The 16,220-nt window shown below is 52.9% G+C and overlaps 1 protein-coding gene and 2 long non-coding RNA genes across 4 annotated transcripts in view; 2 read left to right on the top strand and 1 right to left on the bottom strand.

Annotated features, from left to right (window-relative positions):
• ZDHHC19 (zDHHC palmitoyltransferase 19) overlaps positions 1-16,220 on the bottom strand; it is a 37,715-nt gene that overhangs the window by 10,288 nt on the left and 11,207 nt on the right. The window lies entirely within an intron of this gene.
• LOC309848789 lies at positions 3,040-5,934 on the top strand. Its single transcript, XR_014303288.1, has 2 exons — positions 3,040-4,988; positions 5,294-5,934. It is a non-coding gene; the product is annotated as an uncharacterized lncRNA (long non-coding RNA).
• Positions 8,782-16,190, top strand: LOC309848807. Its single transcript, XR_014303303.1, has 3 exons — positions 8,782-11,589; positions 11,983-13,983; positions 15,711-16,190. It is a non-coding gene; the product is annotated as an uncharacterized lncRNA (long non-coding RNA).

Below are 16,220 nucleotides of genomic sequence, written 5' to 3'. Positions count from 1 at the left end.
AAGCAGGCTCCACGCACAGTGCAAAGCCTGATATGGGGCTCGATCTCATGACCCTGAGATCATGACCTGAGCCAAAAATCAAGAGTCAGATACTTAACTGACTGAGCCACCAAGGGGCACCTAAACAGACTGTTTTTAAGGACAATTTCAAGTTTACAGCAAAAGTACAGAGTAGAAAGCAGAGACAGTTCCTATACAGCTGAGGACTTGACACACTGAGAGCCCCCCCGCCCCCCCCCCCCGCCCCCGCTACCAACAGCACCACCAGAGTGGTACATTTGTTACAATCCTTTTACCTACATGGACACATCATTATCAGCTTTTTGTTGTAATAGAGTAGAATGAATTCATCTTTTTTTTTTTTAAGATTTTTTTTTTTTTAATTTTTGCTACAGGGAGAGAGAGCACGCACAGGGGAGCATGATGCGGGGGAGGGGCAGAGGGAGAAGCAGGCACTCCACTGAGCAAGGAGCCCAATGTGGGGCTCCATCCCAGGATCCCGGGATCATGACCCAAGCTGAAGGCAGATGAGTAACCGACTGAGCCACCAGGTGCCCCCCTATCTTTTTCTTAACAGTGCTTACAAGAAATTCTTTGCACCCCAAGGTCCCTGATGTATTCTCCTACACTCCCTGTTTGAGGGTGTATCTTTGCTTGCCGCCCCCGTTGGTAATGGAGCTGGGACTGATATTTGAGACCACTGTGGGGCAGAGGTCTGAAATGGTCAGGAGCCCCTTCCCTGCTTTTCTCCCAAGGTTATTGTGAAGGTCAGAGGATAAGTGTGTGAGAGGGCTCTGAGGACCCTGAAATAATGTATGCATATGGGTATCATCATGCTAATCTGTTGGGGGGGGTAAGCCATTGACAGAAGGCTGCTGCCCTCGATTTGCTAATGCATTGGAGCACATTAGACTGCTGCCAATAGGCCGGCAGAAACCCAGCTGCTGTCCCCCTTCTGAGGCTGGAGGACACGTGTGGCCTTTGCAAGAAAGCAAATTCCAGTAAAATGGCCGCGTTGGTCTCCCCCTCCACCCACACTGCCACTGCATCTGCCACAGTCCATTACCAAACAAGGTTACAAATACGGCCTGAGTCATAGAGAAAAGATTAAATTACACGCAGGAAATCCTGCTCACCAAAGCGCTGGAGTAATGAGATTCAGAAAGTCGACTGTCAAAAGGAGCACGAAGCAAGCGTGGGTGCCCACAGGGAGCCTGCTGCACCTCCCTCACCATCCGGCCACCCCACCCCAGCTCCTGCTCCACCTGCAGAGGCAACAAGAGCTCCAGACAGGTCTGTGGCACCTGCCACCAGGGACCCCTGCAGCTTTCCCAGAAGAGGCTACAGAACCCCAGGAGGTCTGAGTCCAACTTCAGAAAGCTGGAAGGTTCTGGAGGAGGCAGATTTGTATGAGGGAGGGCGGAGGAGGCAGAGGGCTGAGAGCTGGAGGGAAGAAAGGAGCAGGCTCCCTGGGGGGCTGGCCCTGCCTGAGAGCGAAGCCCAGCCGCTGGAGGAAACTGACAAGATCAAGTGAAGCTTGTGGCCTAGAGAAGGTGGTAGTGTTCCTGCTCCTTGAAGAGCACTGCAACAGAGCCCGAGCATAGGCGGCGCTCAGGCGGGGTGCCGCCCGCACAGGCCCGGGACACTCGCCGGAAATCCCCAGTTCCAGGCAGCGCTGGGGATAGGACTGCAGGCAGGGGAGGACAGGAACAGGTCTCGGGGAAGTGTTTGTGGGCCGTGAACCGAACCTTGATTGCGTGGTGGCTTCCTAGATGTACACGTGTGGCAAAACTCATCAGATTGTATACACTTCAAATATGTCCCGTTTAGTCAGTTGTATCTCTAAATAAGTGTTTAAAATTACATGGTGCACCTGGGTGGCTCAGTGGGTTAAGCCTCTGCCTTCTGCTGGGGTCATGATCCCACAGTCCTAGGATTGAGCCTGGCATCTGGCTCTCTGCTTGGTAGGGCGCCTGCTTCTCTCTCTCTCTGCATGCCTCTCTGCCTACTTGTGATCTCTGTCGAATAAATAAAATCTTAGATTAAAAATAAAATTACACAGCGAGGGGATGCCCTGAGTGGCTCAGGTCATGATCTCAGGGTTGTGAGATGGAGCCCCAGCGACAGGCTCCCCCTCCCTCTGCCCCTACCCCTGCTATCTCTCGGGTCTATGCACGTGGGATCTCTCTAAATAAATAAATAGGTTTCTTTCTAAAAATCAAAAAACAGTGGGGTGGTAATTTTTATTACCCGTGTATATGGATAGACACAAGAAAAACTGGAAGGCTATTCCCCAGAAGGTTAACAGTGGTTCGTTCTGGACTGTGGGATGACAGAGGACTTTCATTTTTTGTTTTTGTGTTTTTCTATACTTTACAAAATTTTCCAAAATAGATACATTTCACTTTTGTAGTCAGGAGGAAAATGTGTTTACTTCGAAATAAGAGCAATCTCTAAATTGCAGGGACCTTGAAAAGACTGGCAGCAGGGAAGCCTAAGGAGGGGGGGGGTGTGTGGGCGGGGGGCGGGAGTGCTTCCTGTCAGGAACCAACATCCAGCATTGGGCTGAAAAAGCCAGTCCCTGGGCAGGGAGGGGGCACCTGGGTCACTGCTCTGCTCTGAGTGGCCTAGAGCTACCTACTGAACCAATGGTGCCTCAGTTTCCCCAGTGATGTTATCCAGAGGACTGTGAGGTGTCCGAAAGTGGCTGAGGGATTCGGTGGCCCCTCTGGGCGGCCCCCGGCAGCCTCCCCACGGCACAGCCAGCCAAGACTGGGTGAACTGCAGCTACTCTTCTCCCCCAACCCCATCTCAGCTTGCAGGTATTAAAAAGAATAGAACTGACTTAAGAAAAGCTAGCTTTCTTGCTTTCTTTCTTTCTTACTTAAGATAAAAATAAACAGAGTTGAGTAATCTCTGAAACCAAAAGCTCGTTCTGGAATTAAAGGTTTTTTGAGGTTCCTCTTAACTGGTACCAGAAATCTTTATCTCTGCACCAACAGTAACCACCATTGTGCCCTCCTCCCACCCGCCCACGAGTGTGCCCCTCCCGTCCACCTGCACATGTCCCCTCCCTGGTCCTCGCATGAAATAAGCCGGGTCACTCCTCCTAGAGCTGCTTTTCCAGGACTGCTTACCCTGCCCTTCTCTTACCTGTTCCTTCCCCGCAGACCCCGGGAGTAACCCGTGCCCTCCCAGCCTCCAGGCCCAGGCCACTCTCTGGCGTGGCCTCTTCTTCAGGGGTCCAGATGCTATCCTTAACTGCCATAGTCTGGTGCACTGGACGCCCAGAGCCTCAGGTGCCTCGTCTGTCTACGGGGACTGACGCCCACTGCAGCACCCCCCTAGCACCAGCTGTGCCCACAGTCTCCCCGGGAAGTGGAAGCCCTCCCTGACACTGCCCTCCACCTGACGGTGGCTCCAGCCCCTGGGAACAGTCATGCACTGGTTGTGACCATTCCTCCATGGCCAATCATCTTTAAATCTTACTGGAAGTGGCTTACAGCTGACTGGTCACTTTGGTTCCTCAAGCAAGCATTCCCTCTCCAGCCCCTCAGGGGCTGCAGGTCCCTTGAGGCCAAGGCTGCCTCATTCATCTTTTGTCCCCTCCATATTCCTTTTCGCCCAAAAGATCCCATTCCTTGCATAGCGCTAGGTCAAGTGTGCTCAGTACTTGTTTGTTCCTTTCACTTGAACCTGTGTTTATGTCTCGTGAAACTGTGGCCACCAGACACAGCTATTAAGCTTTTAGTGACCACAACAAAGGTGGACAGGTCAGCTACATGTCATTCCAAAGGTGAGAGCACATCCTAGGAGTTTTGTTTTTTGTTGTTGTTTGTTTTTCGTTTCTGCTTTTTAAAAAGATTTTATTTACTTACTTGGCAGACAGAAATCACAAGCAGGCACAGAGGCAGGCAGAGGAGGAGGGGGAAGCAGGCTCCCTGCTAAGCAGAAAGGCTTAGCAGGGCTCGATCCCAAGACCCTGAGATCATGACCTGAGCCAAAGGTAGAGGCTTAACCCACTGAACCACCCAGGCGCCCAACCCCCCTTTTTAAAAAAAGATTTTATTTATTATTTATTTGACAGAGAGAGACACAGAGGGAGAGGGAGAAGCAGGTTTCCAATGAGCCCAATGCGGGGCTCGATCCCAGGACCCCGAAATCATGACCTGAGCTGAAGGCAGAGACGCTTAACTGACTGAGCCACCCAAGTGCCCCACATCCTAGGAGGTTTTTTTGTTTTTTGTTTTCTCATCCTAGGAGTTTTTTAAGAGGCACTGGGACAAAAGGTCTGTTATGGTTCTTCAAGCAGGAAGGTCCCTGACCCTGAGTTACTCAAGGTGTGTGTGGGGGGTGGGGCTGTGTAAGTACAGTGTCTGTGTGTCTGGCTGGGTGGGTGCGTGGGATGCATTTGCACAGTTTGTAGCTGTCCTTTGACTTAAGTTCTTCTCACCTACCACCATTTCTGGTTTTAGAAGCCTGTTGGAGGCCAATCGGAGGCTACACCAGTGGTTAAAAGAACTCAGAGTTGTGTTACTTTGTTCCTCCTCCTCACTCTGGGTTCGGAATTCTGGTGGTGGCCAGCCCGGCAGGTCTCTGCCTGCCTTTTGTCTCTGCCTGGTTCTCCTTCAGATCGTCCCCTCTTCCTAAGCCCCAATCAACCTCTCTATCTGCCTTGCCACAGGCATGAGGTCAGCCAGTCTGATGCAACCGTTTCTGGTCGGAGGACGAGCCCCTGCCTGGCACAGCTCACCGGTGCAGCCGGCAGGCTCTGAACTGTCATGCCCCTGGCTCAATGGTAGTGTGAGGAGCCCTCTCTCCAGGCCCTGCAACCCCACTGAAGCTCACCTCACCTCTGTGCACCTGTTTTTGTCTCTGGAAAAGGAGTCAAGAACGCGTCAGAGGGAAAAGAGCATTTCCCAGACTTGAGCCAGTTTTCCGTCACAGGTGTTTCCATACCGCGCATCTCCTGCTCTACTTCCTACTTGGTATTTGTCACCAAATCAACTTTAAATCACCTCACTTTGTAAAAAGATGTACTCTGCTATAGAACACAGAGCCTGGGAGGGGGGTGAGGGGATGGGGTAGCTGGGTGACTTAATGAGCACTGGGTGTTATATAAGACTGAGGAATCACGGGCCTCTATCTCTGAAACTAATAATACACTATATGTTAATTAATTGAATTTAAATTTTAAAAATATTTTTAAAAAAAGAACACGGAGCCCACGGAATCGGTTAATATATGTAGCCTTGCTTATTCCTTTTAAATGATCCTTTTTTTTTTTTTTAAGATTTTGCTCTGGGAGACTTTAAGGTAACAGATCGGCCGCCGAAGACCACACCCACTCTGGGCAGGTGTGCAGTGGCTGTGGGCATGGGGACCTATGCCTAGAGCAGTCACTGCCCCCCCTGGAGAGCAAGGACCAGGCCCCCCACTGCTCTGCTGGGAGAGAGGGACCATGCAGGAGACAAGGAGCCCGAGGGCCTCACGTGAAGGGAGAGGTCAGCTCATCCTGGCAGTCCCGCAGTCAGGGCCGAGCACATGCCTCCTGACAGTCAGTGCCTGGGAAACAAGGGCTGGTTGCTGAGAGCAGACAAGAGAATGAGGGCAGATCTGCCCTTCATTATAGCTCTTGTCTCTAGCGCTGTGTGGCCAGGCAGAGCCCAACTCTATGATTCCTGAGATCGGTGTGGCCTGTCCTAACCAGGACTTAAGTAAGCATCTGGGGACTGTGGCCCACCTGGGTGGCTCAGTTGGTTCAACATCTGACTTCAGCTCAGGTCATGAACTCAGGGTCTTGAGATCAAGCCCCACATAGGGTTCCCTGCCCAGCAGGGAGTCTGCTCCTCCCTCTGCCTCTGCCTCCCCCACCCCCTGCTTGGGCTCTCTCCCTCTCTTTCAAATAAATAAATAAAATCTTAAAAAAAAAAAGTTTGGGGACTGGAGCTTTATCTCTTTAAAAACAAGTCAATTAAGTGGTGCAATGGGGCATGCATGTAATAATTTCTTAACTGTGTTCGGTGCCCTTAGCCTAGAAAGTACTTTCACACTTTCTGCTTGGTACCTCCCTGCCACCTTCTGAAGTAGTCAAAGCAACTCCAGGACAGATGCCCCAGTTCAAACATGAAAATTCTGGGGTTCAGAGAGGCTAACACCTGAGCCCCCAGGTCAGTATGCAGTGGTGAACAGTGTGGGAGGTTTACAGAGCTCCCATTATGGGCTGGCACATTTCCACACCTTACCTCATTTAATCCTTAGAACAGTCCTATGAAATATGGACTATGAGTCAAGCAAGGTTAGGAATCCCACCCAAGATGTTGCAGATTTGAATTTGTTAAGAATTACAGGCAGCCCCCGATGTCCAACTAGATTATATTCCAAGATGTGGTCTAAAGGCACTTTCCCACTGAAACAGGATTCTTATGGTATTTAAGGACTCAGGCTAGTCCAAGGAGGGCCGATTAACCCACAGTCCTCCAGATTCCCGAACAAATGCAATGAATATTCATTCAAAAACTATTACTATAATGCTGGTAGTCAAAACAAAAAAGTGATGGCATTTGATAAGAAAATACTTTTAATTTATCTTGAATGCCTGCCTAAAATCTGAGGCCAGAGAGGAGAATGGACATAATTTCCCCCTGCCCTCCTCTTTTATAATTTGAAGAAAGAATGGTGGTATGAGGGAGGGGGGCAAGGGGGCAGGCTGAGGGGAAAGGATAGTCACTTGACCAAATAGGGAAGTTGTGAAAGGAAGAAGCAGGTCCCTAAAGCCAGGTCAGCATGCGGGGGATGGCAGGACAGCGGGGGACCTTAAATTCTCTCCCTTCAGGAGGCTGCTTTCATCACAGCAAGATGACAGAAGGTGCTGGACCTGCTGACTGCTTGGGGAGTCTGGTGGACTCAGGGGTCTGAGAACAAAGAGGGGGAACAGCAGTTCTACCTGTGGGACTTTCTAGGGGAGACAATCAGGTTTCCAATGGGTGTGATCAGAAAAAGATTTCACCCCCTGCCACCACACACAACATTCTGGCAGGGAGTCAGGAGTGGGGTCTGACAGGCAGCCGGGGATCCCCCTCTGCCTTCAGAAGGACAGCCTGGGACTCTGGCTGCTGCCCACTCAGATGCAGGGACAGCCACTCACAGCTGCACGACTGGACCTGGTGCTCTACCCCTCGAGCCTCACCTCCGCCTCCAGAAAACAAAGGTGATACTCCAGCCTCCCTACCAGGGCTGCCGTGGAGAATGAATGACTCAGACAGTGAGTGTCTGGCACACCGGGGGTACACAAACAACGCATTTCCCCTGGTCTGGCTGGCGCCCTCACTTCCTGAGCAAGATTTCGGGGCCATTGAGGCTGTGAAGGCGGCTGCTCGGTTATAACCCCCTTTGTAGAAGTCAGGAGGCCACAGGTGGAGGGTCTGGGAGGCCCTTTGTGCTTCAGAATGGGTGTTAAAGAGATGAGAGGAGTGACTTGAATATGAGATCAGAGCCTGGCAGCTGAGCAGGCTGAGGGCCACTGCGTCCTATCTGTGGAGCCCTCCAGGAGAGGGGCCTGCGTGGGGGTGGCTGCCGATCCTTCTGCAGAGCAGAGCAACCCCAGCCAAGTCAGCCAAATTACCCATAACCCTCCAGGTCCCTCAGGTAACAGCAGAGCTGGAAGGAGCCACGGACTTTCTGGTTCCACAGCCCCATTTCTCAGATGAGGGAAGAGGCTCAGAGAGGAGCAGTACTTTCTATAGTCACACAGCCCACAGAGGAAGAGCTGGCCTGAGGTATTCAGGGTCCTAACCCCCAGACTGGCAGCCAGAACCCCCCAATGAGGAAATACTTGCTTATTCACCACAAGCATTTGATGACCTTGCTTCTAGTCTCTTAAAAATACATATATAAAATTGAGGGGGCACCTGTGTGCCTCAGTCAGTCAGGTTTCTGCCTTTGGCTCGGGTCGTGGTCCCAGGGTACTGGGACTGAGCCCCATATTGGGCTCCCTGCTCAGCAGGGGAGTCTGCTTCTCCCTCTCCCTCTGCCCCTGCTATTGCTCTCTCTCTTTCTAAATAAATAAAAATTATATATATGTATATATATATGTAATTATATATATAACCTATATATGTAAAATTGAAAATTAACAATTATACCATACATGAACATATTTTAAAATTTAGTTAACTTTTCATATTTTAAAAGATTTTATTTATCTATTTGACAGAGAGAGACACAGCGAGAGGGGGAACACAAGCAGGGGGAGTGGGAGAGGGAGAAGCAGGCTTCCCACTGAGCAGGGAGCCCAACCAGGGGCAAGATCCCAGGACCCTGGAATCATGACCTGAGCCAAAGGCAGCCACTTAACCGACTGAGCCACCCAGGAGCCCCACATGCAGTAGGCAGAGAGGTAGGCAGAAAGAGGGGGAAGCAGGCTCCCCGCCGAGCAGAGAGCCCGATGCCAGGCTCTATCCCAGGACCCTGAGATCACGACCCGAGCAGAGGCCCAACCCACTAAGCCACCCAGGCGCCTCGAACACATTCTTTTTAAAAATCAATTTCATTACCTCCTGGATACATTGTAGTTATTCAGTATTTGCTGGATAATTTTTTAAAAATATTTATTTATTTATTTATTTGACAGAGAGAGAAAGATCACAAGTAGGCAGAGACAGGCAGGGGTGGGGTGGAGAAGCAGGTTCCCTGCTGAGCAGAGAGCCTGATGTGGGGCTCGATCCCAGGACCCTGAGATCATGACCCAAGCCAAAGGCAGAGGCTTAACCCACTGAGCCACCCAGGTGCCCCTTGCTGGATAAATTTTTATCCTAGCTCTTCTCTAGATGACAACACTAACCACTTGATTGGTTTCTCCTCTAGAAGCTCCTTCACCAAGGGCCCTCCTTTCCCCGCTCCACCCAGGCCTGTCATGGGGTCCCTAGCACAGCAGGGACTCTGGGGGCATAAAGGGCCAGTGAGGCTGCTCAGAGGTTTCCTCCCACTCTGCTCTTCTCTTGGTCAGGGCCAGGTATGGACTGGCGCAAAAGGGACACCTTTTGGATTAGGCTTGGGAAGAGGCTGGGACACCCAGACACCCTCTCCCAGGATCCAAGCCCTCATACCCGGCTCACCTGTTTCTTCATCTAACAAAGTACTCCTCTTACTCAATGGCTGATTTTGTCTTTGCTTTCTCTCCTTTCTCTGCTCTGCTGGGCCAAGCAAAGACCCTAAGCCTCTGGTGGGACCACAAGGGAATCATTCAATCAGAAAATTAAGGCTGGGGGAGAATCCTTTTACAATGTATACAGATAGTAAATTATTGTTTTATGCTTTAAACATCTTATCATTTTATCTGTCAACTCTACCCCAGTAAAGCTGGAAAACAGAAAAAAATCAAGGCCAGAGCCTGGGGCATTGGAAAGACCCAGGACTATTGAAGGCAAGGGCATGAGTTCTATAAGAGGAGGGCACAGGACAGAGACTGGAAGTTTCTTGGTAGGAGGTGAGAGCAAGAGTCCTGGAGCAGGAGTCAGGAGGAGAGTCAGGTGTGTCTGATCCCTGACGTCAAGGATAAGTTGACGTCAAGGAGAGAGTTTTCAAGAAAGAGGGTATGATCAACAGTGCCAGTGCAGCCAAGGACGGAGGTTAGTTACCTCCACTTCCTGAGCTGGATGTACACAGACCCTCCCTGGGACAAGCTTGGGGCCAGGCTGTGGCTGGAGGTCCTCTTGCTGGAACTGGTATTCAGAGACCTCGAGGTGAGGCTGGATGGGTGAGCCTAGGGGGCTGTGTGCCCACCAGCAAACCCCAGGGACATGTGCCTGGGACCCTACTGGGCAGAAACAGGGTGGGACGGAAACTAACCAAATTGTTCCTTTAAAGCCACATGAAATTTATGTCTCAGTAATGCTTGATATTTGGCTTCTCTTTCCTGCGGCAGGATATTTAAAGAAAACAAATCTTTAAAAGCTTCAGCTCCACAGCAAAGAGCCCTCTGTGTGCCGACTTCTGGTCTCTGCATTAGGAACAAACCTCCTTTACTCTTTGGTCTGAACTGTGTCCAAGGCAGATAGAACCTCTTGGCCAAGATGCGTGCAGCCCCAGTCTCTGCCGTGGCGTCAGAGTGAGCCTGGCCCAACCAGACCATGAGACCTTCCAGAGGCTTCGACTCCAGGGCACCCTGAAGCCAGGGGCCCAGAGGGACTGACAGATGGTACCAGCAGGACCAGAGAGGAGAGGGCCCGATCCCTGCCCCAAACCCATGTCGGGCCAGCTCAACCCCCTAGGGACAGACACTTGGTGGGGAAGTCACCTGAGGAAGGTGACCCAGGCTTTGTCTGGGATTTAAAAAGAGGTGGCCCATTTTTGGCTTTGGTCATTTCCAAATGATCCAAATCCAGAACCAGAAAAGGAGGCCCAAAGAGGGGAAAGGGAGCCCAAGTGTGGCCCTCCTACTGTTCTGTTCCCAGTGACCCCACAACCACTCGGTTATGGCCTGTGCAAAGCAGTAAGCATCACAGAGCAAGTCCACGGTGTGGTCAGGTGGCTTTCATTGCCCTTTGGCCGATGTGGGAACGGGCTCTGAGAGGCCAGAGGCTTCCCACAGCCACATGACCAGAAGCAGCAGGGCCTGCCTACCAGCCCAGCTCTCCTAACACCCAGTCTGTGTTCTCTCCACAGCGTACTACTGCCCAGACAGCAAAAGGGGAGGAAGGACAGCCTTTCCATTTTTGTCAGTGGCTGAGGAACAGCCATCTAGTGAACACCGGGCAGGGGACTTTTCCAGAGCAGGTGGCCAAGGGTCCTGCCCAGGGCTCAGTACCCTTGGTTGATGACCTAATGCACTCCGCCAGGAGTCATTCAGTAAGCCCTTCCAGGGGTCCTAGGCTTGTCCCCAGACCAGGGACCCCTCTTCCTGGTCAGAGTTACGGACTTCTAGGATGTCAGAGCAAGATTAGTCCTAAGGAGCCTCCAGAAAATTCTGTCCTGGCAAACAGGGAGATGGAAGCCCGAGGACCATCCAGGGTCATGTCCACAAAAGTAACAGCAGCACCTTCCACCCAAGCTGTTCTGAGTAAATGAGATCATGCAAGCAAAGCACTTCCGACAGTGGGCACTCCAGGGGATACTGCTAGGCTTGCTGTCATTGTGATCTTGCCCACCAGAGCCGAGCTACTGGGCCTCCAGGAGAAGAAAGAGTGCCTCCCTGTTTATCGTCCAGGCCTCTGACCTACGGTGGAGTGGTGACCTCCTGCTGCTCAGAGGCAGGAGGTCAGGCACCCAGCCTCATCTGGCCTCTACCTCACTGTGTGATCTGGGGGAGGCCTTGCTGACCTCACTCCCCACCACCAACCAGTGCCTTGGTTTTCCTCTGAGAAATAAGCTGGATTTTCAGGAAGGACTCTTCCAGTTTGTGAACCTCCAATTTCAGCAGCAAAACCACCCTGACCAGGAAGCTTCAAGAGCATGTGCCTGGCTGGGAGGAGGAAGACTGGGTCGGAGAGGGACAAAGCTGCCCTGTGCCTGCGAGGCCTCTGGCCTGGCCCAGAGCTCTGTGGGTGTCCACACCCAGACCCAGAGGTTTCCAAGAATCACAGTTAAAAGGTATTACTTGAAAGTTGCCAGACGGTTAACTTTGTGTTCCTGGAAGCTGTGGTCCAGGAACGACTGGGGGGTAGAGGGGTGGCGGGACAGGAGGGGAGAGGGAGAAGAGAGAGGGGAAAGGAGTAGGCAGAGGAGGAACAAGAGAGAGAGCAGTGGGAAAGGTGCGAAGTGGGAGCAGAGACTGAGGCGAGACTGAGAGGCTGCAGGGAGAGGGGAGAGCAGGCAGGAGCCGGGGCACTGGCTGGACCCAGGGCTCAGATGACCATGGCTTTTGACCACCTTCAGCCTGGGACCCTGGCCAGTCCCAAAATAGAAGCAACATTATGTTTTCTTTTTTTTCCAAATCTTTTTTTTTTTTTTTTTTAAAGACTTATTTATTGATTTATTTGGCAGAGAGAGTAGGAGCACAGAGAGCTGTGGGCAGAAGAGCAAGAAGCAGGTTCCCAGCTGAGCAAGGAGCCCGATGGGGACTCGATCCCAGGACGCTGGGGTCATGACCTGAGCCGAAGGCAGATGCTTAACCAACTGAGCCACCCAGGTGTCCCAACATTATGTTTTCTTAAGAGGAAACTCCCTCACTGTGTGGAAAGGCCAAACCTTTGGGTGGTCAGCCTGCTGTTCTCTTGACGACCAGAGCAGCCTCCTTCTGAGGTAATGTCAAGAGGCCCATGGTAGCCTACCACGACGTCATGGGTCATGGTGTGACGTCATCCCCTCACCTCACCTCATCACCCAGGACTTTTACATCTCACACTGGAAGGTGGATGGAGACCACACTCATACCTTTGATTACAGGAGGCAGCTAGAATTGTTCCAGTTTATTTTTAGTTGTTCATCTCTTGCTGTAGCTCATTTATACATTAAATGTCACTGTGGTATACATGGGGCTCAGTGCTGACCGTGGTCTCAGGCCTCCACTGGGGGGCTCAGAGCAGATCCCCACAGATGAGGGGGACTTCTGGAACAAGCTGAAATCATAGAGAACTGCCTAGAGCAGCACAGTGCAATGGGAGAGGCTGACAGGGGTTTGGCTCGGCCACTTAGAAGAGGTGTCACCCCGAGGAGCTGGACTGTTGGCTCGGTGCTGGTTCCCTCATCTCTAGAACAAGCGTGACGACTGCAGAGGGTTGTGGGGACCAGAGAAGCACGTGGGAACCCCCGCACAGGCCAGGCTGTGGGTGGTGCTGGTGAAGCTTTCGTCCCCCACGACAGTACCCTGCAGACCTTCAGCCCCGCACACTCCAGGCATAGGAACTGAAGGGCAGGATGTGGGCACAGGTGGAGTGTCCCCTGGGTGCTAGTCACTTCACCTAGGTACCCGGGAGGTCAGCTAGCAAGGGGTCTGGGCCCTGCGACATGGTAGGATTCTGGGCCCTGATCCTACACTGCGGCAACCTCCTCTGCCCCATCCGCCCCTACCGCACCCTTACCCACCAGCAGGGCCCTCTTGGGTGGGGTGGGGTGGGTAGGGCTGGGCTGGGCGGCATTATCACTCCTAGCACAGGACTGGACACCCAGTTAAGCAGGGCCTTCTTATCGGCTCCCCAGGCCCTGTGCTGAAATGTGCTGCTGGGCTCTGGGGTTTGGGGGCTGGAAGGTGGGGCCCGGTGGTGGCTGCCCAGCTCCTTGCTCCTTTGGAATAGTCTCTGGGAGCAGGAACGGGAGAGGCAGCCCCACAGACAGACAGAATGCTGCCTGGCTTGGACGCCATGTCATCTTAGGCAATCCCTTCCTTCTCTAGTGCCCATTGTGAAATTGGGGGTGGAGGGGCAGCTGGATAAGGTGACCCCTGAGTCCCCTGCAGCTCTAAAGAGTAAGGATCTTGTGACCAAACCCTGTGACGTAGCCATGATGATCATCCTGTTTAAAGACCAGTCACAGGAAGCCAGACAGAGGGAAAAGACTCGCTCTTATAGGGTATTAGTTGATAGCAGAGCTGAGGGACACCCAGCCCAGGGCTCTTCCCACCCCACACACCCTGACCTTCTAGAAGGCCCATGGAGGAAAGGTTTGGAGATGAGGAAAGGTTGGCTGCTTCTGGACTCCCATCCCAGGTCTGAACCCCTCCATCAGTTTCCAAGTGTAGAATGGGGACATCTCAGAGGGGCTCCAGACACATGGGTACTTGGCACCCGAAAGGGTGGGAGGTCACTCCTTGGCCTCCTGTCCAGGGAAGGGAGGAATGGTAGGGCTTCTTGGGTGTGTGGACAGCTGGCCCCATAATTGGGCCCAGATAATACCCCTGCTCTTATCGGGGGGCCAAGGGCTCCAAGGGGTGTGTCTGAGAATCAAGGGCAGTTTCAGCAAAAATGGGGCGGGGACAGAGAGGGAAGGTGGATGCAGGGCAGCCAAGGTCTCCAGCCTTGAAGGAAAGACTCTGAGGGCAGGTCTAAGGTAGGGGAAGGGTGTGTGTGGAGGCGGGGGAGGGGGAGCGTCAGAAGAAAGGGAAACCAAGTCCACTTCCCCTTGAGGGGCAGAGAAGCCTGATCTAAAAGGCTTCCCGAAGAAATCCTAAATATCTCAGATTAGGAGGGATGAGAGAGACCCAGAATCTATGTCCCAGGGTAGGAAGGGTTATGGCCACCTTTGAGAACCTGAGAAAAGTTATGTCCTTGTCCAGTGGGGAAATTGAGGCCCAGGCTTTCCAGGAGATGACCCACACTTGGCTTAAGACTTGGAAGGCCCTGCCAGACAGTGGGTGAGTCCCCTATACAGCTGGAGGCAGGGACCCAGTAGGTCCATTTCTTATGACCAGCCACCAGGCCCTGAGCTGGGCAGAGCAGCAGAGATACAGGCAGTGGGGTGAAGCATAACCAGGCCTCCCCAGACCCTGGGGTCCAAACTTCTTAGCCCTCTATGGACCTGGGGCTCCAGGCAGGCACACTAGGTGCCCAACCAGCTCCCTGAATATCTCCCCATCCATGCCTTGGCCCAGGCTCCTGGTTTCTCTTCCTCTCTGCCTCAGGCTCAGACCATCCTGAGAACTCCCATCTGGGAGCAGGGCTGTGCCTCTCCTCGATGCTGGGCAGCCTGGGCTCAGCTGTGCCCTCTGGAACCACCCAGATAGTGGACAAACACAGATTTGGATTCACATCCACACCTGGGGCTGGGGGCTCACAAGGCCTCATGCCTTCTTCCCCTTACCATGCAACAACCATGAACTGCAGGCCTCCCAGACAGACAAGTCTGCGCCAGCTTTACTTGCACAGGAGTTTTAAACATGGCCACAGGAGCCATTTACGACAAAGCCAAAGCCAGGCTGCCTTTTCATATGCCAGTGAGTACACTTCACCCCTCCCAAAGCCCAAGAACCAGAGTTAAGCAGGGATGAGAGCCGAGAAAGACTTGAACACCGATGGGGCTTCGGATGGAGAGACCCTAAGACCAGAGCAAAAGGGACAAGAAAGTGCCAGAGCCCCTAAGGTAGAGCAAAAACATTCCGGGTGGGAGTGAGAAGGAAGGGCAGCACTGAGAGGGACTCCACATACAGAGAACTGGAGTCATGACCTCTCCAGGCTGGGCTGACACCCCCAAAGGATGGGCTCCTACCCACTCCCACCCCCAGGCATGACCATATGCACACAGGCACACCCTTCCACAGGCCCCTGAGGTGTTCATCTGATCCTTTGGTGACATCCCTTCCTCTCACATTCCCCACACCCTGATTTCACCTGGATACAAGGTTGGCGGGAAGCAGTGGGGCTGGTGCCATTCCTCAGCCTCCTCAGGTTAACAGTTCTGAAACTTCTGGGGTGGAGGCAGGATCACATGGGGCGCTTGACAAAAATTTAGGCTGAGATGCCTGCCCTCCCCCCTCCCAGAGATTCTGAATCCGTGGTCTGGGGACCCAGGTAATCCTGAGAAAGTGGTCCTTGGAGAAATGCTGGGTGGTCTGTTAGCTGTTGGGTGGAGAAAACAGCCATAACCACACCGGCTGCATTCATTGCCTACTGTGTACCTGATGTTTGGCCTGAGCCCCCTCATTTTATCCTCTGAGAGCCTGCCAGGAAGTTGCCATCATTTCTATTCCCAAAGCCACACACTGCCCTCCAGAAAGAAACCACAGTTTGAGGTGCTTTCCTCTCCCCCTACTCACCCCTGCACTCCTTTACAACCCCCAGGGGCTTGCAGACTCTGGGACCCACTCCAGGGACAGGACCAGAATCAGCACGTGACTCCCCAACAGAAGAGAGCGACCAGGGTGACACCCGCTGGCAAGAAAGACTGCAGAATTGTACTGTGATGGAGAACACCGCTACCCCTCCACCCCCCAGTGATGAGGCAGCAAGTGGGGGGCCGATTCCCAGCCTGAGTGCCGCCCAACCTATGGGGGAGGCTTCAGTGTTCCCAGACGGGACTGGCCAGCTTGGCGAATTCCCAGGCGACGGGCGCCCCCTGCAGCCAGACAGGGGTGCGGCAGGGCAGAGGCGGGGACGTTGCTGGGGCTGACATCCCTGGGACCTCTGGGGTTGCTGGGCTTTCTGTTACACCGCTGTGGTCCTTACGGTCCCCCCATTTTAAGGATGAGAGAAGTGTTGAGTGTCTTAACCAAGGTTGCAGAACCAGCCAGTATGGGACCCTGGCTCCTCTCTCCCAGGGCCTTTGTCTCGGCCCCTTGGAACCCTCCTCAC

Source organism: Mustela nivalis, assembly GCF_964662115.1.
Source record: "Mustela nivalis genome assembly, chromosome: 1".
Taxonomy (NCBI): Eukaryota; Metazoa; Chordata; class Mammalia; order Carnivora; family Mustelidae; genus Mustela; species Mustela nivalis.
Note: the sequence above shows the minus strand (reverse complement) of the source record. Positions and strands in the feature narration are given on the sequence as shown.